Raw genomic sequence first — 26,344 nt, forward strand, 5'->3', positions numbered from 1 at the left:
CGTCGTTAGCTCAAATATAAACACCTGTGTCATGGAACACGATGATGTCATAACTCCAACTGACGTGCTCAGAGCAGCAGACTTCAGATAATGGTTAATGGTCCTGCCCTCAACAGCTCTACGTCAATTATGGGGTGTCATCATATGCCGTTTCCATGGAAACGCATCCCTCGCCATAAAAGATGATGCCGCTATACATGAACTCCTATGAAAATGTTCAAAAAGTGCTCAAACTTTACATGTGTGCTAACAGTCAAGCCGTGAAGACATCTACGGGACAGTTTTGAGATTTGTTCAAATGTGGTTGCCATGGCAACACAACGCTCGCCATGAAACACGGTTCTCTCATAACTTCAGTGAAAATGCTCCAAACGTCCCAAAACTTCACAGGTTTGGTAACGATGAAGCCATCAACGCATCTAAGCGTATTATGGGGTGTCATCAAATGCCGTTGGCATGGCGACAGATTATTCGCCATCAAGTTAGTTCAAAAGTTTGCAGTTCAAATATTCTGCTGCTTTTCCAAGCCTTTTTACTTTCTTTTCTTCTCTCATCACACATTCAAGCCCCCAGTGTTCATGTATCATTTCAATCTAAATTCTTCACTTTCTTCTTACACATTACATTTCAGCATAGCAATTCAGCATCAGCTTTTCAGCATAAAGCATTCCCAATAGCAATTTCTTCGGGAAATGCATTCTCTAGTTAAGTATAAAATACATCAAAGAGTGCATTTTGCATAATAGGGGACCTTTAAACAAAAAGGAAGCCAAGTAGAACTGACTCTTCTGAAGTGAGATTCAGGACCTTCTGCCTATATCCAACTATTCATGAGTGAAGGAGCCTCGTGCTCCCCCCTTTCTGTTGAGAGCGAGCTGAGACAGAAGGCTGGCAGGAGGAGGGTGGGATGCTGCTGTGTTTTCCACTGCAGAGTTTGGAGAAAGTGAAGGGCAAGTTTTCCTCTCTGCAGCTGCAGTGGAAGTGGGAAACATAAGGTCTCAGTGTGAAGTCGGACAGAATCAGCAGCAGGGATTTCTTAGAGGACAGATCAGGGGATCTATAGCGCAGCAGGCAGCACGGGGCCATATAGAAGAAACGTTGATTCTCCTGAGACTGATAATGACTTTCTTTAATATGATCACAAATGCTTGTGTCAGTATGTTCTGTGGAAAACTTGGGAAAGAAATGTATTTCAAGTAAAACAATTCTCGGGTCATTGTAGATCCTTACAGGGAATGTGTTTTTCCAAGACAATGAGCTTGTTATTCCGGTTATTAAAGGTATATAGTGAGTAACATTTCTGAATAAAAATGTCTGAAAACAGTTTTGAACCATATATTTACTATGAACTTGGTCATTTTAACCTATATATTTTTAACCAGATGAAGGATGGTCTTAGTCATCAGATGTCTGCATCTTAAGAGGAACAAGGTGAGCCAAAAGCGTTTGGGAAACATTGATTTATTATTTGAAAAACGCTTATTCAGTGTTTTTACAAGTTTTATTTACCTGGTCCTTAACCCTTTTTTGTAAATTATTCGACCTTTGCGTAAAATGTTGCCACTGGTAAAAACATACAGAACTAGAAAAAATGAAGGAATCCTCACAGGGGCAAGCTGACGACAGTGACAAACTCCCATGATGCACGTAAAATGTACCCATTGAACAGGTCAACGTCTGCCAATCTATTCACTGTGGTATCTGTGGCATCAAAGTCAGAGTTAGGGATTCTTTTCCAAAACATTAGTAATGCAGTTCTGTGCAAGGACACAGCTGGCTCTGTATGGCAAGGATTTACTGCAATCCCATTTAGTCTTCAGAGAATGTGTGTATGTATAAGCAAATTATGAGAAATGTCTTGATAAAATAATCAGAAGGCTTTACAGAGGTGTAGGGATTTCCTTTGTTTTCTAAAAGCAAACAAATACAAACAAACCCTATGCAGATGAAATCAACATAACTATCTTTGTTCAACACTACTTTTCCATGATCTAGGAGTCGAGTTATTGGTTGCATTTGAAGCAGATCGCTTGACATTCAATCAAGTGATGATGTTTGCAAATAAATAAGACAATGCACAGGCAATTTAGTTATACAACTCTTTGTCTTAAACCGAGATAAGACAGAGTAAGACCAAGACTTTAAAAGGGGGTCCAGAGACCAATCATGAGACCAGATTCCTTTGATACTACAGTCTTTGCATGCATCTGATCCAGACTGTGCTGTGTGTAATTGTGAATATATTGATATGCTGCTGCTGTAATGTGTGCAGCCTGCCTGCTGGGGTTTCTCAGGGGTGGCTCCTGATCTGTTATTGCAGTGTGTGTGTGTGTGTGTGTGTGTGTGTGTGTGTGTGTGTGTGTGTGTGTGTGTGTGTGTGTGTGTGTGTGTGTGTGTGTGTGATTCTCTACCTTCTTTCAGTCTTTATATGCTTCTTTCCTTCTGTTCCTTGATCCCACAGCTGAACACACACACACACACACACACACACACACACACACACACACACACACTCTTACATATTACTTGTTAGACACTTTTATCCAAAGCGACTTACATACTCAATATTGTGGATAATCCCCACAAGAGCAATTTGGGGTGAAGTGTCTTGCCCAGGGACACAATGACATGCTGACTGCAGTGGGGTTTGAACTTGTGCTCCTCTGATCCCCCAGATCCCGTTAACTGAACCCTTTGCCCTTTACTAGTTAACTAGTGAGATACATTTCAATTCAACTAGTGAGGCTTAAAATGTTAACTAGTAGTACTAGTGGGTCCCAAATGTGCAGTAGTCACACTAGTTGCACAGAATGCTAATGAGGAGGAGGGGAAAGAATGCATCGAGGTCTCCTATTGGCCCTAACTATAGAGCGTCACCCAGCCCAAATTGTTTCTTTGAGAGCTTAAATACACTGTGTTTTTAAATACAGTCATATGACCATATTTACAAAAATATAAAACAAAAGTATTTTTGTAATTATGATCATATGACTGTATATCAAATTAGGTAAGGACATTGAAGACTTTCTTAAAATTAGAAAGTTGCCTTAGGACTGCAGACACGAATATAGATCCTCTTTAAAACATTTTATTAAGCTACAATTTGAAAGGTGCTTGGATTAGAATAGCACTGTGATAACAGAGTGACGTTAGTGATGGATAGAAGGAGGAAGTAACCCTCTTCGGATCACAGCTTTGAGAGGTCGCCGTGACTTCAGTAAATATTAGTCTAAGGCAAAATATGGAGAGGTTGTTTATCATACGGATCTATCGTTACCCTGATTTTAAGATCTGTCCAGTGTTTCTGCTTTATTAATTTCATGAGCACCGCTTATAAAATGTCCAACGATCATATCCACCACTTTTGTGTCTTGAGTACAGGTGTTGTGTCAAATGATGCACCTCCGTCGTGAAATGCACCCCCTGGCCTGCCGTAAAAAGCGCCCCCCCAAAAAAGATGCTTCTATTAATCCCACCCTCAAGCACTTTGGAGGGTATAGTTGTAGGACTAGTACCAATCAATAGAGCAAGTTTCATGTTTGTGATACGTGTATTGTCAGAGATAGCAAGGGGTGCATATTGTGGCAACCAGGCTGTTCATAAAAAGCACCACCCAAAATAAAAAAAATTATATGAATCCCACCCTCAAGCACTTGATGTAAAAATAAACAATACATTATAAAGCACAAGTACAAGCAAAAGTATACAAACAGGACGTCACAATTAAATAAAAACATATATTAAATAAAAAATTAACTGAAAAATAAGTGACGAATGAATGCGAAATCCAGGATTCGACAACCCAACCATCAAAAAGACAACATAGAATAGCGGACTATACATTCAAATGCGCGTTCCCGTGTCAAGGGGTGCATTTCACGACGGGGGTGCATCATTTGACACAACACCTGTGTTCTCACACACAAGCATACGCACACTCATACCAACAAAAACACGCACACAAAGCAGAACAAAGCAGAAACAGAAACATGTATTTTTGACTGACTTCCAGTTCCCACGGACAATATGTTAACAGTAGTGTGTGTGTGTGTGTGTGTGTGTGTGTGTGTGTGTGTGTGTGTGTGTGTGTGTGTGTGTGTGTGTGTGTGTGTGTGTGTGTGTGTGTGTCTTCACCGTAGCTAGGCCAGAGGATGGACAGGAGAACCGATTTGCCGACTCTTGCCAGACATCTGACAAAGCATTCTGTCAGAGCGCGTTCAAACGCAGCAGGTCAACTCATTTACAAACACACACACACACACACACACACACACACACACACACACACACACACACACACACACACACACACACACACACGCACACACACGCACACACACACAGGCACACACACGCACACACACGCACACACACACACACACACACTCTGAGGAGAACATGCCAACACACACAGTGGGAACATAAATCATTGTCAGAGTTAGCTTTATTCAGCAGCTGCTTGCTCCTTACTAAATGGCACAGCAAAGGAAAGATTGTTGTTATTTACACTTCGCTGCTTGTTTAGCTTCATTATTGATTTCCAACAAGAACCAGTAGCTCAACACTGATTTACAGCAGATGTTGCCTTTATTTTAATTCAGTGGTAATACCCTAAAGCAGCGCGCCTCCCTGGGGGGGCGCCAGAGAGCTTCAGGGGAGGCGCAGCGTGAGAAAAAATAACGAGAAAAAGACGAGTAAAGTGTCACTTGCACACCTTTGGCTGTCTGTGGAGACCGAGCTCCCCCACCTCGCCAAAAAGGCTGTAAAAGTGCTCATTCCCTTCACCCCCACACAGGGGCGGACTGGCCATCTGTGTGTTCTGGAGAATCACAGAACGGCCGGTCGTCAGCGGGCCGTTGACGGCTTGCTCGGTTTGCTGACGGCCGGCACCGCCCTTTATTTTTTATGTTTTTAAACGGCATCATTTAAGTTGCGCTGACAGGCGACAGAGATCTGCTCAGCGGGCCGTTTGCAATCGGTGCAGTTAGTGAGTCAGCACGATAGATTCAAACACACAAACAGAGACGAGACAAGAAGAGAGAAATAGTCGGAGTAATTTCAAATGGCGTGCTCAAAAAAGAGAAAGGTAGACAGCGAAAAGAGAGCATTTGATTATATTTTCTCTGCACCTCTTTGAAATGCAATTGAATAGCCCTGCATATAGCAACAACGACAATAATAATAATAATAATAGCAATAATAATTGGGAGGGGGGGCGCGGGGGGAGGCTCACCTTCTCACACATTGAAAACCCCTGCCCTAAAGGAAAAACGATCCTCTCCCTCTATTCATTTCGGTTTAGCTTAACTTGTTCCTGTGGAAAGTAAAGGAGAACATGTGCTTTACAATAAAGACCACAAACATTTATAATAACCCAAGAAGAAGAAACAGCTGTTAGTTTTAATACTGCTTATAAGCAGGCCCGCTTTGAAAAACTCCTCATACAACATTGCTCTAACGTATTTGTGCTATAAAGCAAAAGACTACTTTTCTTCCAAACAGTAAAGACAACATTTGAGTTCATGCTTAAGCAATATGAAAAATAAATCTCCTTTATATGCTAAATGAATTGATGCAAATGTTTTATTTCTTGAAAGTTGGATCCTTTTTCCATTGTTTAAGACAGCATTTCTGGTCAGTTAGAAGTTGAGCCTGATCTGTGAACTATAAACTTTACAATGGGCTATTTGCCTTTCCGTTCTCTTCTTAAAATGTTTCGGACAGGGCTGGAAGTAAACAATGTATGGAATGGAATTTACAAGTATTTTACTCATTCGCTTCATTTAAAGTTGCTTCTGTTACAGAGTTTCGAAAAGTTCTGATAAACTGTGTGGGAATTAAACAAAACAACTCAACAAGCTCTTTTCTGGGTTATTATTGTGGAATAAAATTGGAACTAAAACAAAAATATAACCAAACTGTACTCAAATTGCCTGTGCAAATTTTATAAAAAGATACAATTTTCATTGTTGGTTTTTCGAGCTTTAATTTAAAACAGAAGGTCATGAATTTCCATTAACTTGTGACATTGCACTGCATAAATTCGATATTTCAGAAGTTTCAGACAAGTAAAAAGAACGTGTAGGATGAAACGAAAATGTCTCCAGTTCTACAGCGAGGTTTTGGATATATATTTTTATATATAACTGCCCATCGTGAGGCCAATGTTATGGGAGTGGGATGCTAAATCCATACAGGTCTTTTTAAAACTATACTTTAGACTTAAAATTTCTAAAAACTAAACAAAATCTTCTACCAAAGTATTTTTGTTGTTTGGACGTTAGGGCTCGTACACATCAGGATGAATACACTTACATTTGCATCTGAGAGAAAATGTTGTCATATTTATGAAAGTTCGAGGTAGGGTTTTTCAAAATTGCAATATACGTGGTGAGAGACAAGGGTTTGACTGTATGCATTTAAATCAAATGTGCTTGTGTGGGAGGCCACCTCCAGCACTAGTTTTTTGGAAAACAAGTTTTGTAGTTATTACTGAGATGTGTATGTGTGCATGCGTGTGGGCGGTAGCAGTATTCTCTAGGTTATACAGTTTGTTTAGGTTAATTTATTACTTTTTGTGTTATAAGAAGTGTATTGTTTCATGAGTAGGCAGTTGGGGTGTTTAGAGCGTACATGTGGAACTTAACAAAAGTTAAGTTAGGGATACTTTTTGCCTTGCACATACTTGTTTTTGTTTTTGTAAGTTTATCCCACAATGTCACTCCTTTTTTGTTCTCTTCATTTAACCCGCAACCAATCCGGTATCACTTCACCTGCTGTCAACCAATCATCATGCTGTGTCATATAATAATAAGACATTTAACGTTTTCATGGTTGTCATTTCTGCTGCCTTTGTTCCGCAACAACCTTCACCATTTTGGTTTACCTAATCATATTTTCAGTGGTTTTCACAAACATGGGCAAAAGATCACCTGAAAATATAAATATTTAAAAAAAGTCTCAATAGGTTGTCTAGCCAAATATATGATGTAATTTCAATGCAACAATTGTCTGCCAGAATAGAAACCCTATGAATGGTCAATGGGATTCTCATTGGTTAGAAAACTTGAGTGCTACGGTGGCCAACAGGTGCAAACGGGCTACAATGGTCGAAAACACTTCAATAAGGCAAGGCAAGGCAAGTTTATTTATATAGCACTTTTCAACACAAGGCAATTCAAAGTGCTTATAAGGAGAGATGCGCAGTTTCAAAAACGACGCAAATAAGAAAATGCTTCCAGAATCTCAAAACAAAACAGAAGGGGATCATAAAGTTGGCCAACTGTCGAAGAAAAGTTGCCTAAAATTTACATTTTATTGGCTTATCCTAACAATGTGATCGCATGATTCCTCCTAGCTAAGTCACCTTTTAGTGTCTCTGTTTCTGCTGTTTTTTGAGCCTCCTGCAGTGTTTTGTGTTTGCAGCGTTTCATTTATGCAGCGCTTTTAACAAACACTGTGCATGTATTGTGAAGTTTGTGAAGATGTATCTTCATTTGCATGTGATTTGGCACATTTGTTTTTTTATATTGACATCGTTTTTGATAGTGCAGCGCGTTTATTAAGTGTTTTGGGCTATTGTAGCGTGTTTGCACGGGTCGGCCACCGTCGAGATCCCACTTCAGGTCACCTCTTACCTGTAAGATACAAGAAAAGTAGCCTCTATTGTTTCGTATGTTCAAAGTACTTCGACAAAAACCAAAAACATTCCAGATGATTGAAATGAGACTGGAAAGGGCAGCATTAATAAAAAATATTACTTCAGAGAATTAATATTTCACATCTACAAAGTTAGGGGGACTGTCATTAGAGACATCCCTGCCTGGTGGGTACCCACTATTTAATTTACTTTGGTTTGTAAAATTGATTGAGCATCCCTTTTAGAGTCAAAGTTAACAGTTAAATCCCATAATGAAGTGTGTTGAAACAATCAGCTAAACTCCTGTAATATTTCCAGTGCACTGCTATGATATTATGCATGCAGTGAGCTCATTGTCTCTGTGCACGGTGAACTGCTCCCCCACAGGTCTGCTAGCTTTTTGCCTTTCTTTTGACTTGTGAATTATTTATCCTCTGGAATTAGCAGTCTAAACAGCAAAATGCACATGGCAAAAGACTGTAGAGAAATATGTTTTAAAAGTTGTTTTTTTCTGGGGGTGGACCATTTGTCCATATGATCCACCTCCACAATGACTCAACACACCACCCATGATAGGAGTTTACAACAGTGTTAAGGCACTGTGTGGGGGTACACTGTTGATTGAAAGCAAGTGCGAGGAAGTTCATGGGACAAACATAAAAAGGGTGTACGTGAATGCAGCACGATACATAAGCATCTACTGTCCACACACACACACACACACACACACACACACACACACACACACACACACACACACACACACACACACACACACACACACACACACACACACACACACACACACACACACACACGCACGCACGCACACACACACACACACACACACACACACACACTCAGGAGTCTGTATCTTGGCAACAGCATTGATCATGTCATTGGCAGGGGTGCCAGACAGCTGCAGGGACAGACGAGTCAGTCAGTATGCATGTAGACACATTCACAAACACACACATACACAAACTTGGCACTCAATCTGTATTGAGGTCAGAGTGTGCTCACTATGAAAAAAAAGTATGTACAGTATATATTTATGAATAGAAAGAAGAAGGCGGTGAGTACAGAGTGTTGCCTGAGGATGAAGATACGACAAAGACAGCTGACGGACAGACAGACGGAGGGAGATAGAAACACAATCAGACCCTGGAACTAGGGCTGCACGATTTGGGGAAATAATCTAATTGCGATTTTTCTGACAAATATTGCGATTCGATTTGCGATATTTGTTTTTAAGCAACCCAACTGAAGTTTATTGTAAAATGCGGCCATATATCCAGCTAGGGAGGTTGTATCAACGTGCTCCCGTCTCTAGCACCCCCGCAGCCTGAGCTACGAGTGAAAGAACTAAACTTACATGAAACTTCCGTTGGGTTGTTTAAAGTCCAGCTTCAGTGATGGAGCATTACTAACCTGACTCAGATGGTTTGATTCATCAAACCATCTAGGAAAGCTCCATTGGAAGCCAATTGGAAAAGTATTTCAAAAATACTAGGTGTCTATCACCTACTATCATGGGCCACTTCTGATTCGTTAACAATGACTGGTACATGTGGAGCACAGCACTTCTGATTGGTGTGGATGACTGACACACAAGAAGAACAAAAAAAACTTTGATTTGATAATTGCATCATTTTAAATCATGATTTTGATTTCAAATCGATTAATCGTTCAGCCCTGCCTGGAACCTTTTCTATGTGTCGTCAAATGTAGATGAATACACGTCTAATAATACAATTATATACACACAGAACTAAGGAAAATAACATCTCTAAACAATTTTCCAAAAATCTGTAAAACAGTGGTCACTGGACAATCAAACATGCTGTCATAAGCTGCAGGTTAGTCTCAAATAATAGTTTTTCATACTGTCTATGCATATTAGCTTTTATCTTTGCTTATTTATTTGCTTTTGTGTCTGTTTTGTGTTAATGGGTTTGTATACAAGGACTTTTAATTGGGCATATGTGATTTAGACTATATGTGCTGCAATCGTGAGCCAATGTGTTTAAATTCTGCTCATGTTGTCTGTACTTATGTGTTCTTGTATGGTTTCATTTCATAATTTTTATAGCGCTTATCCTAGAGCTGAAAGACGCTTTACATAAAATCAGAAACAGTACAAAGAATTGTACTGTTTCGTGCCATCAACCTGCCAGGGAATGAAGATGAAATGAGCCTCTATGGCTAAATCTGGCACATTTACATCATTGACTCAAGCGCTGATGTGCATTATCCCTTCTTAAATAAAAAAATAAATAGAAATACTAATAAATTAAATGTCATGGCCACAATACGTTTACACAAAATTAACTGCTAAATCTGCCAAGACAAACAACCTTTTGTCATTTATTTCTGTTATTGTCATTCAAACTCACTTTTCTGGTTATGACTTGGTCTGTTCTGCACTCCTCACAGCTGCACAGTTACAGTGAGTGTCTCTCAGAGCACACTGAAGTTATCTCAAACTATTTTATTTCCACTGGTTTACTGTCCCTCCGGCGTGTGAAACGGAGAATCTGGCTGTCCGGTGAGAGGCTTTAAGATTAGGACAATATGGCTTTGACGCAGGAGGGAACAGAAAACCTGTCAGGGATTAGAGGAGATTTTGGAGAATTTCAAATCCCCACCCAAAGAGAGATGAAAAAAGTTCAAATGAGGAGGAAAAAAAAGTATGAATTATTATGCCACTGGAACGTAGTGACATTTGCACACATGCACGATACGTAGGTGTGTTTTGTGGAGGCGTATCTGTATATGTGTGTGTGTGTTTATGATGCCAATTCTGCAGAACTACAGGTGTAAACACGCATACACTTGTCATTTGCAACTAATTTTTTTCTCCATCTGTTTGCAAAGAGAGCCAAACAGGGTATTAAAAGTGTACACATGGACGCACACACACAAACACACACACACACACACACACACACACACACACACACACACACACACACACACACACACACACACACACACACACACACACACACACACACACACACACACACACACACACACACACACACACACACACACACACACACACACACACACACACACACACACTGGTCAGATAGAAACAGTTCACCACACAACCCGTCCCAAAAACACACACTTCTTGAAGGGCAGCCAAACCACATAGAAAGGCTGCACGGTGGCAGCTGGATCAGGGTTGGGGTTGTGTGTGTGTGTGTGTGTGTGTGTGTGTGTGTGTGTGTGTGTGTGTGTGTGTGTGTGTGTGTGTGTGTGTGTGTGTGTGTGTGTGTGTGTGTGTGTGTGTGTGTGTGTGTGTGTGTGTGTGTGTGTGTGTGTGTGTGTGTGTGTGTGTGTGTGTGTGTGTGTGTGTGTGTGTGTGTGTGTGTGTGTGTGTGTGTGTGTGTGTGTGTGTGTGTGATTTGCCAGCAACCAAACCAGGGCAAGCTATTAATAAATTGCAGTGCGGATGTAGTCTTTTCTGGCACCAGTGGCCTCAAGCCTGCTAACACACCCCAATCACCCCACACACACTTCACTACTGCACCACATTAACATCAAAAATCCCCCTTTTATTAACACACTCATCAGTGCTCCCTGTCACATCCAAGTCCAAAGACAGTATTGTTATTATTTTCCATGTCAGTTTGTTTGGGCTTCTTCCAAATGGGAAAGATGTGAGCTTCTGGCAGGGGATACTCAAGGCGGATTGTAACCGTTAACTGTTTGTTAATTAAGCAAGCTGCACTGTTTGATAGCTCTGGTGCAGAGAGCAGTGCAGCTGAAGGCAGGTGGGGGTGATGTGTTACGCCGATTATTCTTACAGCTTATTTGTTCCTCTTTCACCTTGTTCTGTAACGCCTCTGGGTGACAACACAGTCAGAGCAACCCTTATGATGGTAAAACTCTATTTATGGCTTGGTGAAATTAAATGAGATAGACAGATATGGCTGACAAAGGGACGATAAAGTGCCTAGGTAAATGTTGATCATCCAAATTGCTTCTGTTCCCTTTGCTTAGATTCTGCAGGTCTCTGGAAGAGGTATAGACAGCATTCCTCCAAAACTTGGTTCCTCGCTTTGTGTTTTGAGGATTTTTGTGGCGGTAAGCCCAATGACAGCATTATAGCCATGCTAGCGTGGCTAAACAGTAGCAATAAATCCCCATTAAATTACTCCATTACAAGTCAAATTCCCACATTCAACATTTTTGTTAAATAAAAGGTCATAAGTACTATGTGTTTGAGATTTAATTCAGAATCAAAATACTTTATATTATAAATGTGGGGTTGGGACAGTTGCTCCTTTTTAGAATAAAAAATAATAAATACAAATAAATAAAATACTTCTAAAAACATCAGAAGTTAAAGAAGGATTGTGCGGTAAAAAAATAGATAAAATAAGTACTAAAAATGTATATAAATTATTTAATTAGTACCACCAAATTATTCATAAATTAGGAGCCTTTGATGCTGCAGCTTGCTCGCATTGGGGTCAATGTGAACTTCTTTAAATAGATTATAAACATATATATAGACTTTTTGCACTACTTTTTATTTAGCATTTTGTATTTTCTTATATATGTTGCATTGTTGGACGAGCTCAGGTCATACGATTTTCATTGCCATTTCTACACTGTAGCTTTGTGCATATGACAATAAAACCTTTGAATCTTTGAATCTTGAAAAACAGTTTTAAAAACATTTAAAAAGCTGATTTTAGATTTTGTTTATGAAACCTAAATTGTAATGTGGCTACTGCAGCTAACATGCTTTGTACTGGGTTACGTTTTTAGAAATGTCGACATTTAAAGAAGAAAATAGCAAAAGAAAAAAATACTCAATAAATGGTACCTCAGATCTGTACTGTACGGCCTTTCCTTAAAATCTGCAATGTTACTACCCAGCACTACCATTAAAGGTGTATTCCTCGAGATTAAAAAACCAGCAGCCATATGATACGGTAAGGTCTGCTCTGCCATCATACTGCATCTACATTATGGCCTGTCATTTGTTAGCATCTGTGCTAATTGGTGATGACAGTTCGTCTGGGAGGCCCTGGCGCAGTGTGATCGGCCAGGCATGTCTGCTCTACGCACCGCCCCCCCTCCCTGCTCCGTGCTGGGCTCCACACACATTAGGCCGTGGGTAGGAGGATCAGCAGAGCCCTTGGGCGGCTGTGATGGATGGGCAAGTGTTATGGTATGTGTGTGTGTGTGTGTGTGTGTGTGTGTGTGTGTGTGTGTGTGTGTGTGTGTGTGTGTGTGTGTGTGTGTGTGTGTGTGTGTGTGTGTGTGTGTGTGTGTGTGTGTGTGTGTATGTGTGTTTCTGTGTTTCTAAAACCTGAGCAATAATGTGCTTTAATTATGCTGCATCTAGAATGTGTATATTCAGGTGTATAATGACAGTGCTAACATGCGACAGCTTATATTTGAAAGATTGCATCAGGGTTGAGCAGCTCTCACCTTCACTGCCCCACTTGGGCGGTGAAGGTGGAGGAGTGGGGGGAGAAGCTAGATCAATGGCCTCTCCTTTGCTCCACTCCTCCCTCTGCCTGGCTCTTTCTTGCTCAACCCATTTTGAGAAGGTCATAGAGTCAGGGGGAGGGAGGGATCGCTCCTCTCCTCCCTCACTTTGTCCTGAATAAGGTGTCCTGTTTAGTGAACTACATACGGAGCACAACAGCAGAGCCTTGAACGCATCCTTTCCCCACCAAACAACACACTGCTCAAATACAGAGTGTGCTTAAAGGGATGATTACAGACATTTTCAAATCGAGCCTTATTTTAGTTGTTGCAGACATGACAATGGATACAGTGCAGAGCTTTTCATAACTTAATATCGTCAGCAGAGATGTTTCTGAATACAATAGAGGATTCCACAACACTTGCACTGTGGTTATACATATTTCATATAACATTTCCGTTATCAAAGCTGTGCTTATTTTTCTCGGGAGTACAGTCACTTATCAAGCTATCCAACCTCTCACCTCCTATGGTGACAGCAGTGTGTTCCCATGAGGCTAGAATGTCAAGACAGCGAGGTACAATTGAGTTGACCTTTACTGGATATAGAAAGGATGACACCACTCCCAAGCTTTTTACAACCAAAAACAGACAAAATCTTGTGTCATAAAGCTGGAATTATGTTTCTCTGGCAGTACACATACAGGAGCCTGTTGAAACATACAAAAGATGTGTACAAGTATAAAAGACATAGCGAAATAAAGGTTCTTATGTCCAAGCAGGCTTTTTTTGTTGGCCAAATGTTGCTGTCCAACCCAGTCTCACGGCATTTCGTGTTATAGTCATGACATTTAATCTATTGATTTGTGTTCACCAACACAATCTTCCCCTTTTTATTTATTTGTTTGATTCTATAATCTCGGGCTTTTTTGCCGTCCGTCAGGAACTGAATTTCAAAATAAAGTCACCGGGAACAGACATTTCCGGGACATTTCGATACACACCCACTGAACTGATTACCCAAGATCCTGAGCTATGGTTGAAGCTCGGTATTGGATGTTTTAGCCGCAATACACGGTTTGGTTCTCTATTTATAGAGCCCTGATTAGAAGACTTCTGGACAAATTGGAAGAACTTCAACCGAAATTACCTGACTTGGATCATAAATATATCAGCAACCACCTGGTGGTTAAAGCACGTTACAAGTAAATACAAAATAGTGGGAAAGTCGAAGGTAAATTCTATAAATATAGAATATAAAAAATCAAGAAGATACTTTAAGTGATCTCTACAATAAAACAGTTTAGTGCCGGATGTACAAAGATATTAATAGGAGGATGTGCAAAACAGACAAACTAATAACCTTTATTTAAACATTAAAGAATACTTTAGGTTAAGGTCGCCATTTAAATAAGAAAAAAGCTTTGGGGGTATCTACAGATAAATATTAAGCCTGACAAAGTACTTAACGTCTTTTATATGTTTATACGTTTTTATATGTTTTACGTTCGAACCACGCCCCTTAGCTGTGATATAATGAGCATATACCACGGCCTGTCGTGAGCTATTGCTTAATTATAAAACGGACAAGTCAAATCAAGCAATCTGATTGGTTCTTAGCCGTGATACTGAGCGTATAGACAAGTTTACGCGCCAAAACACGGGTAGCGCCATAACCCTACACAAATGCACTTCATTTCCGCCGGAAGTCTTTTGCACAGCGTCTGTCGGTGTAAACCGGTGTAAACAGTCAGACGGGCACTGGTGTAAACACAGCGATTTCGATGCTAACAGTGATGCTAGCTTGGGAACACGATTCTACTTCTTTGACTGGAGATGGCGTTACTCTCCCCCACCCGAATTCAGTGCAAAACTGGGAGGATAACATGACGACGTGGCCCAGCATAACGTACAGCAAAATTTGCTCCTACTTCGTTCAATCCATGGCAATAGATGGAAAAGCAATGGACAGTCTGAAGGCATATCATAAGGCTGCGCACATTCTACTTTGCCCACATGCTCCCGAAAATTGTTGACGATTTTGTTGAGGGAAGGTTACAGTTCTGCAGTAAATATCTCAGCATTTTAAAACCAAAATAAACTGCCTTATTTAGGTCATGCCCACAGGAGCCAACAGTTGTCTGTTGTTTACATAATGCACAATTTACATGATCTCTTTATGCTGTGCAATATATCATATGTGCCTGTACTGTTTGAGTGAAAATAAAGTTTGATGTAATTTAATTTCATTATTGCACTGTTATTGCATTATTGCATTTCATATGTTCCTTAGAGTGCTACAATTTCTTTTAACACAGTTCATCATTCATATTAAGCTCATACTGTACATAAATAACACTGAATTAATTAATTGTTGAGAGGAAACTAAAGAAATGGCTTCAACAAGAAAGATCACATGTTTAATCCTAACAGGTATTACAAATTAAAATATAAAAGCAGCCCACACAATTACATCACTATGAAAATATTCCTATATAATATTAAAAAATACAATGCATGCAGTATTTGTTGTGTTTATCTGTATTTAATGAACAACATGGCTGGGTGCTGGTTTGTGGTCGTAGCACTCTCTATCTAACCACTCGTTCAGGTGCTTTCTCGAGTGATTGCAACCAACTACCGCACACGTAGTTCCCGAACCACTTTTCTTCATGTTGTAATTGTTATATCCTCTTTGTCTCTGCGATATCAGTGCTTTGTCGGCACAACGGAGCTAGCTAGCAAAACAAACCCAGTCCGCCAAAACGGAAGTGCATTGCATCGAAGGGAGGAGTTCAGGATGTAGAGCGGAAACGGCTCAATAACTTGTGTATAGAGAGGCGAAGTCACGCCCATCTACTTCCGGTCCATGGGACCCCGGAAGCGAAAAATTATACATTGAATTCAATGGAGAGAGAAAACGTATCTTTTGATCCCGTTTGAATTGTGCCACGAACTACACATATGATGTTTGTCAATCTTAAACAATCATTTCCATGTCAAAAAAGTCACATTTTGTCGTAATACTGTTGAAATATAAGACTATGAAAAATACGCGACTACAAAGACTACAAATCCCAAATCCCATTCTGGGTCGCGCATGTGATGTCACAGGCGATAATGCTCCAAGTGGTTGCGACTCGTAATTAAAGCGAAGAAGAAGATTTCATAACTGATTTATTCCCTCCAATAAATATAAGAGATTGCTCCAATAAATTCACTTTTACAAGATGCCTGTGTGCTTTGTACCATGTTGTAATCACAAAAGTGATCATACCACTTGCTCGTTCTATCGCTTCCCGTCTTATGAAAGGACCAGGAGTCGCTGGATCAGACATATCAGGTAATATCATAGGTAATATACATGTTGTGCATGGAACATAGTCAAGTTAGCTAGTAGCGACGAGTAGCGAGCACGTTAGTTAGCATTACATTACTTAGCCTTGTCATTTTTAGTAGCCTTACCATTAAGTTATTATTTTATTACATGAAGTACACCAAAATGTTAAACAGTAAGATTAGTCATCATGGTAAGTATTTCGTGAAACATTTGAAGAGTGGCCTGCTGCGCCCTCCACCGGGTGCTAAGGAAGCAGTTCAGGGAGAGTCGAAGGAAGGCAGGCAGGCAGGCAGGGAGCTTTGCGTGACATTCTTCTGGACATGTGTCATTGTGATGACAGTGAGAGTGAGTCAATCTGTTTGTTGGAAAGACAGTAGTTGAGTGATTACTGAGAGAACATTATTAAAAGAGATAATTATTCAGTGTTGTTACTTTAAAGTGTTGTTACTGACCTGTTTCTCTTTTATTGTCTTTACCTCACCTGTAACTGCTGAGACCCTGAGGAACATGCACACTGACCTGCTCTGGCAACCTGATTTCCACTGTACGTGATAGTATTTGGTTATGGTATATTATTTATATACATCAAAGGCAAAATGCACCCCCCAGAGACACACATGTATTGAGTGTGATATTTTGCATAGGTCATGTGAAATCATCTTTACATACTAGAAAACTGTAGGAGTGGCAACTTGTTTTGAAATTGAAATTTTAATATCCGATAATAAAGTTGATCTGTTTTCTTTATTCTTCTCTCTCCCCAGCTCCATCCATCACCGTTCTCTGTTCCTGCAGGTCCTGCTTGCTAATCAATGCTCATATGTTTTTACACAATTACAAATAAAGTCAATGTACTGTATGACATGAAGTTGTGCTTCATTCTGAGTCAATAATAAATTCATTCTGCTTTCAACTGCAAAATGATTGTGGACTGCACCGACATCCATGTAGCTGCCCCCCCCCACCCAGTAAGATGAACCAAGCAAAGCTGACACTCAACATACAGCTGTGCTCTTAAGTTTACATGAAGAATTTGTGAAATATTGGTAATTATTTGGAAAAAATGACTGACGATGCAGAAAACTTTTTTTATTTAGGAACAGTGGTCAGGTGAAGCATTTATCACTACATATGTGTCACACTTAAAAGGCCAAACACACTGGCCAAACACACCTCGTTTACAACTCCCCAGTTGACAGCCATGACTCCGTCTAAATTGTACCCCCCTAGCACCCTCTTCATGAGGGACGCGCATGGAGTGGATGAAAGTCCCGACCTCAGCACAGCACCAAAATTATTGGCTGTCAACCTGCCCTGCCTGTGTAACTGCCACTGAGGATTTGTCCGCTGTCCTACGGTGGCTGTCTGGATGGCAGCTTAATGGTCTCTGCTCAGTCGCATTGAGGCAAGAATTGCCTCAAGCCCCCGACCCCCACGCTCCTTCACCAGCTCCGGCACGTTGAAAATGGCCTGATGTTGAGGCTGCAGCTCTGGCTCAGGTGACAAAAGCCATGCCATGCCACGCTGCGCCCCTCAGTGGAGACCTGAACAAGTCTACTTCCTCAGTGGCGATGTCTCTGGCCAGTGGGTTGTATGTCTCCTCTTGTTGTTGGTAGAGTTGAGACACCGGCTGGACTACTTTTGAAGTGCCAGGCTTCCTCCACTGGCACTCAACTTCTGTGGAGCTGATCTGCCACATGGCAAATATTGCCAATGCTGCAGCGTGGCTGCATTTGTACATCCCCCGTGCACAACCACAGACAGCGCTCTGCATCGCGCCATCCTCTCCCATGTAGATCTGTACAAATAAAGTAAGTACCATGTTTGTTAACATGCTATAATAGATTGAATGAGCAATACAAGGATGGTCCAGATCTGGGGGTGGGAGGGTTTATTTTTCCAAAATGTTGTCCTCTTGTCTGATTGTTGTTGTTTGTTTTTTCTGAATTTTTTGTAATTTGTGTTGTATTGGTTGTGATTGTACATTGTATTTTTTTAAATGTGTATTACATTTTTGAAAAACATTTGATCAACAAAAAAGGATTTGGTCAGGGTCTAGACTCAGTGTGTAGTTTATGAATTAATCAATGCTCTCTACATTAGGAAAACATACCAGTGTACCAGAGGGAGTCACACACAGCTGTGCCTAGATAACCAAACAAATTGACAAGATAACCAAAATCCTTGAATCTACACACAGCAAATAAACTGAAATGACACAACGAGATGTAAAAAGGAGATCACACATATAGTCGATATAAAACTGGCCGCTTCAATCTGAAGAGCAACTAAAACAAAACACGGGAGTGTACCTTGTTCTTGTGAACACTAATGTTATCCACAGCATACAAACCCGTATACAGTACACCCGTTCTAGGTTCTGATTGGCTCTCTAGGTTGGCATTCTAGCTTCTGACTGGCTGTCCAGGTTGTCAATCACAGCCGTGGTTCATATTATGCTTGTCGACTCGTAACATCGCTAAACTTTTTTTCTTGACGGTTTTCTCAGTCAACTAATGCTATTGATAACAGTAACATAAATTAACACAGCCCTGCACACTGCAGTCATTATATGCCGGGTCTGTGGTTCATCATCTTCTTTTTCATTCTCCTCCTTATTGACTGACATTAACCTGTTAACATTGCACTCATATTACTCACCGAAACCTTGTAAAGCCGGTCCCGCATGCTGGCTCTTACAGAACCGACTAACTCCCCTTTCGTGTATGTACAGCTCTCAACGTGCCCGGACTTGTAGTGATTTTCACCTCGTTTTATACTTTTATTCTCATTCTGAAAGAATGAGGTTAAATGTGCCAACGTGACGGCCATCTTTGTGTTGGTGACGCGTATTGTGCGGGACCAGAGACATGTAGTTCACTGAGCGGCTTAACACAAAAAAATGTGTTACTTCACAGTTTTACGACACATTTTAATTTTTTTGACTTGCAAAATGTTCTTTTAAATTGACAAACATCATATGTGTCATTCGTGGCACAATTGAAACGGGATCAAAAGATACGTTTTCTCTCTCCATTGAATTCAATGTATAATTTTCCGCTTCCGGGGTCCCATGGAGGCTCCCGGAAGGGGAGGGACTTCGCCTCTCTATACCACAGGTAGAATTGTAAGTTAATTTTCACAACAAGTCAGTATCCCTCCGCGTCTAAGAAAAACAGTATACCGTTGGGCTGGAACAAGAAAGCAGCGGAGAAGTAACGGGGCAGAAACCCTCCTTTTTATGCAGTGGTCCAGACATAGACATCAAACGGCAAAACATATTCAGTGTGCAGTTCCTTTGGCATTAGGGCAGGGATATCTAGACACTTTCCAAGGTTTGACATAATGAATTGTGCTACTTTTAAAGCAAGCAACGATGTTCTCAAATCTGTAATCAAAGAGGTCCGCAAAAACACTATCGACCAATCAGATTGCTTGATTTGACTTGTCAGTTTTATAAATATATTTGCATTTCTTCCGTTACGAAACAAACTTACAAAGCATAAGATGGAAACATTTAAGATTAACTTCGACCTCCGGGGGGGTCTTACTATGGAGGAGTGGATTGAGCAGTGCCTATCTCCAGAAAAAAAAAGCACCTAACGACGACATGCAGAGCTACGTGAAGAGCAGGTAGACCAACTTGAAAAGTACCACCATTAAAAAGCTTTCTGATGCGGGTCTTGTAACAAAGCAGAGAAATTATGACCGTTAGTGGCCACAGGTGCGAAAGCTCTCTCCAGAGCTACTGGAAGCCGAATCTCGGGGACCGGAGAAAGTGGAGCAATATTCTCGCCACGCCAAGCCACAGCCTAGAACAACATCAACCTATACAAGTGACCACGTAAGCCATGCTACTGATGCTGGACAGTTTTTCAGTGGGTGCGCAATAAACAGCAACATACACATTAATGTAAATAAACAACCAAATAATGGATCAAAGCTCTCTGTCTAATATGTTCGCTAGCTGTTAGTGTTGTTGCATAGCAACCACCTCGCACTATGTTTTGTGCAGAAGGCAACGGAGGGACTGTTTTATTTTGAACATCATTATTTATAAAAACGATTTAAATTAGAGTGTGTATTTTTCTTTCATATTGCTACACTTGGTAACCGTTTTATAAAAGCAATAGCTCACTTCAGGCCGTGATATGCTCATTACAGTATATCACAGCTAAGGGGTTTTGTCGACCCTCCGCTTCGCGTCGGGCCGAACCACGCCCCTTAGCTGTGATATAATGAGCATATACCAAGGCCTGTCGTGAGCTATTGCTTAATTATACTCTTATGTACTGTATGTAAGATAGCAGTGGCGGCTGGTGGAAAATATTTTTGGTGGGGCTATGGAAATGGTGACAAAACCATACTAGGGTATTTAAAATCAGGAGACTAAATACGAACATTGTGTGTGTGTGTGTGTGTGTGTGTGTGTGTGTGTGTGTGTGTCATACTTGCCAACACTCCCGATTTTCGCGGGAGAAAACCGCATTTCTCCCGATTTCTGACTAAATCAGATTTACTCACGACTGTTTCCACTCGGACTTTAATACAGGTACACCATTGTTTAGTTTCCATGGTAGCGCGTCTCTTTAGCAGCGCGCGCAACTCAAAGTCTGAGAGGGTGAGGAAGATGAAAACTGAACAAGAATCGACAACTCGACCCTCTGATCACTCCTTTCCTGTAAAATACAGGTCCAGCCCACACATATGCTCCATGGTGCCACAGGCCTTGCCCTTACAACTACAATAAGCATGCAAATGTTAATCTACAGCTCCGGCGATCCACTAGCACCGGAGTCTACAACTGCAGACGCAGCATTCCCCTACTGTAGCGTCACCTTGGATACGAGTCTAAACAGACACACAGGCCAGGGCGCTGAAAGGGCGCCCTTTGAGCATCAGATCTGACGACGCTGATTGGCTGAAATTATGTTTCAGTGGCATAGTTTACAGATAGCAACAGTCAGCTTGTTGGTTGCAGCTGCTCTGGCTGAGGGCTCTTTTCTACCGCCCGGACGAGAGAGGGTAATGATACGCTGCGGCCAGGCAGGAAACATGTGACTTATCAGTAACTTTAGACATCGTAAAACAATTTTAAACAAGATTTTATTGTAGATTATACATTTTACTGATACCAACTATATAATATTTACCTTGTTTTTTAAAAATAAAAATAAAAAAAATATATTTTTTGGAAATATATTTTTTTATGAATTTTTAATGACAATGAAACATGTGGGAAGAGGGGGGGCGGCCGCCACTATGGACCGGCCGCCACTGGTAGATAGTATAAGAAATGTGCAGAATAGGACAGTTTAAAGGTCACTTATCATCATACTTGCCAACCTTGAGACCTCAGAAATCGGGAGCATTTCAAAATGCAAAATGGGGGGGGTGCTAGTGGATCGCCGGAGCTGTTAGATTAACATTAACATGCTTATATTGTAGTTCTAAGTGCAATGCCTTGCGGCCTGTAGCACCATCCTTGATTGAGCATATGTGTGGGCAGGAAAGGAGTGAGCAGAGAGTAGAGTAGTTGTCGATTTTTGTTCTGTTTTCTGTGACTGTCTGCCTCAGCCTCACCCTCTCAGACTTTCAGTTGCGTGCGCTACTAAAGAGACGTGTTTCCATGGAAACCAAACAATGGTGTAGCTGTATTAAAGTCCGAGTGGAAACAGTCCTTAGTAAATCTGATTTTGTCAGAAATCGGGAGAAATGCGGGAGAAATATGACCCCGGGAGGAAACCGGGAGAGGGCAATGAAATCGGGAGTCTCCCACGAAAATCGGGAGGGTTGACAAGTATGCCTATCATGCTATTTTTATGCAATAGCATAGGTCTCAGATATATAAAAATATATAAAAAAACAGGTCTATGAAGTGTTTTGCTCAAAATACCAAACAGATCACCCATTCTAGCCATACCTCATATCCTTCTATTTCACTTCCTGTTTCAAAAGTGCTGATTTAGGGTATAAAGCTTTAAAAAAAAAAGAAACAAATTTATAAAAGAAAAAGCAGGGGGCTGAGCTCATGCAGGAGATGCTACCGGCAGATACTGCGGTGATGAAACGCCATATCATGGATTATCAAGGATTATTTCTGAAACAGTATGGAGCTCAAAGGCTTTCTCTGTTGCCGGTTATACCACAAGGGGAGTTCCTTTTTATTTCCTGCTTCTTCACACACATGCTCTATCCAGTACAGGTTAGCTCTGAGTGTTTGCGATGCTAATGTGAAAATGCACCGAGTATATTACGTCCAAAACAGTCGGGCATTGTTTCTCATTGCAACGTTTCTGATAGGGCCGTGAGTGTAAAGTAAGCCTTCATTTCTGATATTACGTCATATCGGACGCAAATCTGAATCAGCTCCATTATAGCCCCGTTTTTAGAGATTTGGGTATGGAGGAAAAGAGAGAAGGTTTTATTTTCTGCCGCTGCGTGAGTTCCCCGACACACCAGGGACACATATTTATTTATAAAAGACATACAAAAGTGCATTTAGCATGATAGGTCCCCTTTAATGGTGGAGGTATACACATATTGATAGATGTCTTGTAATGCAGTGTTGAGGAACCTGCGACCCAAGTTTTTCATTCATTGCATAATGTTACGCCCAGGTCTAGGGGACCCTAGACGCAGCACAAAATGTGCATTCTCTCCACTCTTCCCACTCCCAAGAACACGGACACCGAGTCAGAGAAAGCGTTTGGTAAATTTATTTACCAAATATATACAAAAACAGGAGTAGCAAAACCAACAAAAAAGAAACAAACCTTACAAATCAAAATCTTACCTAACCGAGAAAATAAATATACAGGCTTCTTACCTACACTACCTTAAACATGAGAAAACGATCGATCCAAAAGGGAAAAGAAAACAAAAGGGTTTGAACTCCTGAGAACATAAACTGTCTTGCAAAGACAGGTAAAGTGACACTGGCCCGCAGGCAGAGGAGAAGGACAAACGATACCAAAGTGCGCTCACAACACCATAGAACAAAATATCAAAAAGCACCACGATGGGAGTAGGAGAAGTGGAGTCAGCGAGAGCGGCCGAGGAACTGCACGGCTGCCGCTTAATATGCTCCTGTCTCCTCAGGTGGACCAATCAGCATGCAGGAGGTAGCTAATCAGCTAATGGGCACCACCTGCTTGCTCACACACACACACGCACACGCACACGCACACACACAGGAGGAGGGAAAAATGTACATACAAAAGACCTAACGACCCAGGGTCGTAACAATACACCGTACTACACCGCAGTTGTGTATATGATATGTCAATAAACCTTAGAACAACTTGAAATCTTGAAAGGGATGTGCAAAATAGCCATTATACAGTCTATAATGAACTATTGGAGAATAACGAGTAATGAATATGCTTTATAGGGATCTGCAGATAAATGTTTAGTCTTTTCAAGCACCAACTATCAAATATCTCTCCTGATTGTTTGCACTTGACAATCCCCTTCCCTGAATTTTACTCAGGTGTAACTAAAGTCTGATTCAAGGGTTGTTTATATTTCACATCATTAATCAGAATCTGCAAAGTAACTAAAATAAATGTAGTGGAGTAAAAATACCAGGTTAACCTCTGAATTGTAGTGGAGTAGAATTACAAAGCAACAATAAATTGTATGTTTTACATGCTGCTGTGTATTACTTGGGATCAATAAAGTATATCTTATCTCATCTTAAGATGATCGATGACTACTGCCATATTTGCTAAATGTGCCTCTGAACCTTGACAAGTGCATGTTTCAAGGCTTATCAATTAACAACAGGAGGGGTCACAGACATAACACCAGCTATTAAATAAAGTTCTTCTGACCTGAGCTGTCATGTGGGTATATATTAATGCTGCCCATTATGGTCACAAGCTATTTCCACCCATGTATTCATTATATGTTTTACATTTGATAACACCAATGTGTTTCCTAAACCTCCAGGGGTGTACACAGTTTAATACTGGCAACTTAAATTATGGGAAATACGAAAACGTCTTTTAAAACTACAATTCCCAGTAGAGACGTGTCAGCATGTGTTGTTCTGGGCTGGACCCTTTCGAGTCCTATTTTGCATAGTCTGCCATGGTTTCATTCAATTTCAAAGAGTTGACGCTCGGCGTAACCTTGGCGCACTGCCACTCCAACATCCAATCACAGAGCTTGAGGACTAATCATGGGGTTTGTCAAGCAAAGGGACTGTAGTCCCAAACGATAGCTGAGGATTATGGGTAGTGTAGTCTCTTCGGCCATCCTAAACTCAGAAAAAACTATTTGTTTCTCCGAATCGAAGGGGAAAAACACAAAAGCATTGTACACAATTTAAATCAATCAATGTTGTGTAATTAACAAGGATAAACTGATGTTTGACAGTGAGGGGAATACTTTCGGTTTTACTATGAAAACTTAGAGACCGGAAAAACTGTTTTCACCCGAAGCTGTTGCCTGGCAACGCAATTTTGTTGATCGTTTAATTTGAAATTCAGTTCCTGACGGACGGCAAAAAAAAAAAAGATTATAGAATTAAACAAATAAATAAAAACAAGGATAATTGTGTGCTATTGTTGAGTAAATAAAAGTGTGTTATTTAGAAAAGAATAACAAATTAGAAGGAAAAAAATATTTTAAAAAGACTTATTTCAGTATTTTGGCAAAAAAGTCCAACATTATAGAATTAAAAATAGAAACAATAATTGTGGCTTCATATTGAGTAAGAAAATGTGTTTAGGAACCACACAGAACCCAAATCCAAAACCCGACCGGAGAAAAAGACGTGGTGCAGGCACGAAACAGACTACCAATATAAATACTTTGCTTTTAAAATCGTTCTGTGTGACGCGAAAAAAAGGAGAAAACCGTGTTGGTGAACACGAATCAATAGATTAAATGTCGTGACTATAACACGAAATGCCGTGAGACTAGGTTGTACTGTCATACCAGACTGACCAGTTTTGCAGGATATTGGCAATAGTCCATGGGCCCATACCTGGATTTCCACTTATCGGTACCACCCAAGGTGGCAAATTTTAGTGAAGTGCTTCAAGTGGCATATATCTATAGATGATATTTTGGTATGATAGACATTCCAGAGTGGTAGCTTAGTAATAGAAATCAGCTATTGAATACAATGACCCGAATCACCAAATTCGAAGGCGTAAAATGTGGCTTGAATGTACATATAACTCAAATACCAACATGAAGTCAACCATTTAATGGCTAATGCATTGTTCTTATGGTGTTGTTTAATTAGACGGGTCATTCTAAAGTAACTTGGACAATATTTTAGCCAAATAAAATTATTATTACTTGAAAAAAAACCAACATAAAACATGGAACTGCATAACATAGTTACATGTAAATGTCTGTAGTGTCTAGCTTTGACCAGCCAACTAGACAAAGTCAACTATACTACCAGTTTTACATGTAGAACTCCTTCACAAGGTCAAGAAATATTCATGGGGGCAAGTCTAGTTTGATTTACTTACATATTTACCCAGTACTTGAGTATACATCAGTTTATACTCATCGACAGTGACTTGCCATGCACTTCATGGGTACTATACATTCATCTGAAGTTGTGCCGGTATGACTATAAAGTCCAGACCATTGCCTAAACAAAACATTGTCAGTTCTCTTCATCATCAGTGTCAGGCTCGTCCAGTTCCACTGCGACTTCTTCCTCATCTTCACTTCTCTGGTTGGTGCATGTCTGCAGTTTGCACATGTCCGTGCACTTCAGTTAGTTCTCCAGGCACACACAGGCTGGAAGTTTGCAGATACGTGCACACTTGCAGGACATCAGCTGCAATACTGCATCAGGTGCCGGTGATCCCCGCATCCATTCTATTTCCAGACTGCCATCGTCACCTGTAGTCCAGCCACATTCCTTGGGGTCTGGC

General features: G+C 40.6%; 2 long non-coding RNA genes across 2 annotated transcripts; one reads left to right on the plus strand and one right to left on the minus strand.

Annotated features, from left to right (window-relative positions):
- Positions 1 to 15,933: 15,933 nt before the first annotated feature.
- Positions 15,934 to 17,300, plus strand: LOC307047565. Its single transcript, XR_013810493.1, has 2 exons — positions 15,934 to 16,980; positions 17,201 to 17,300. It is a non-coding gene; the product is annotated as an uncharacterized lncRNA (long non-coding RNA).
- Positions 17,301 to 17,510: 210 nt separating this feature from the next.
- Positions 17,511 to 19,535, minus strand: LOC307047566. The gene is made up of 2 exons (XR_013810494.1): positions 19,098 to 19,535; positions 17,511 to 18,234 (listed from the first exon to the last, which is right to left on the minus strand). It is a non-coding gene; the product is annotated as an uncharacterized lncRNA (long non-coding RNA).
- Positions 19,536 to 26,344: the final 6,809 nt, after the last annotated feature.

Source organism: Notothenia rossii (assembly GCF_949606895.1).
Source record: "Notothenia rossii genome assembly, chromosome: 7".
In the NCBI taxonomy this organism is placed as follows: domain Eukaryota; kingdom Metazoa; phylum Chordata; class Actinopteri; order Perciformes; family Nototheniidae; genus Notothenia; species Notothenia rossii.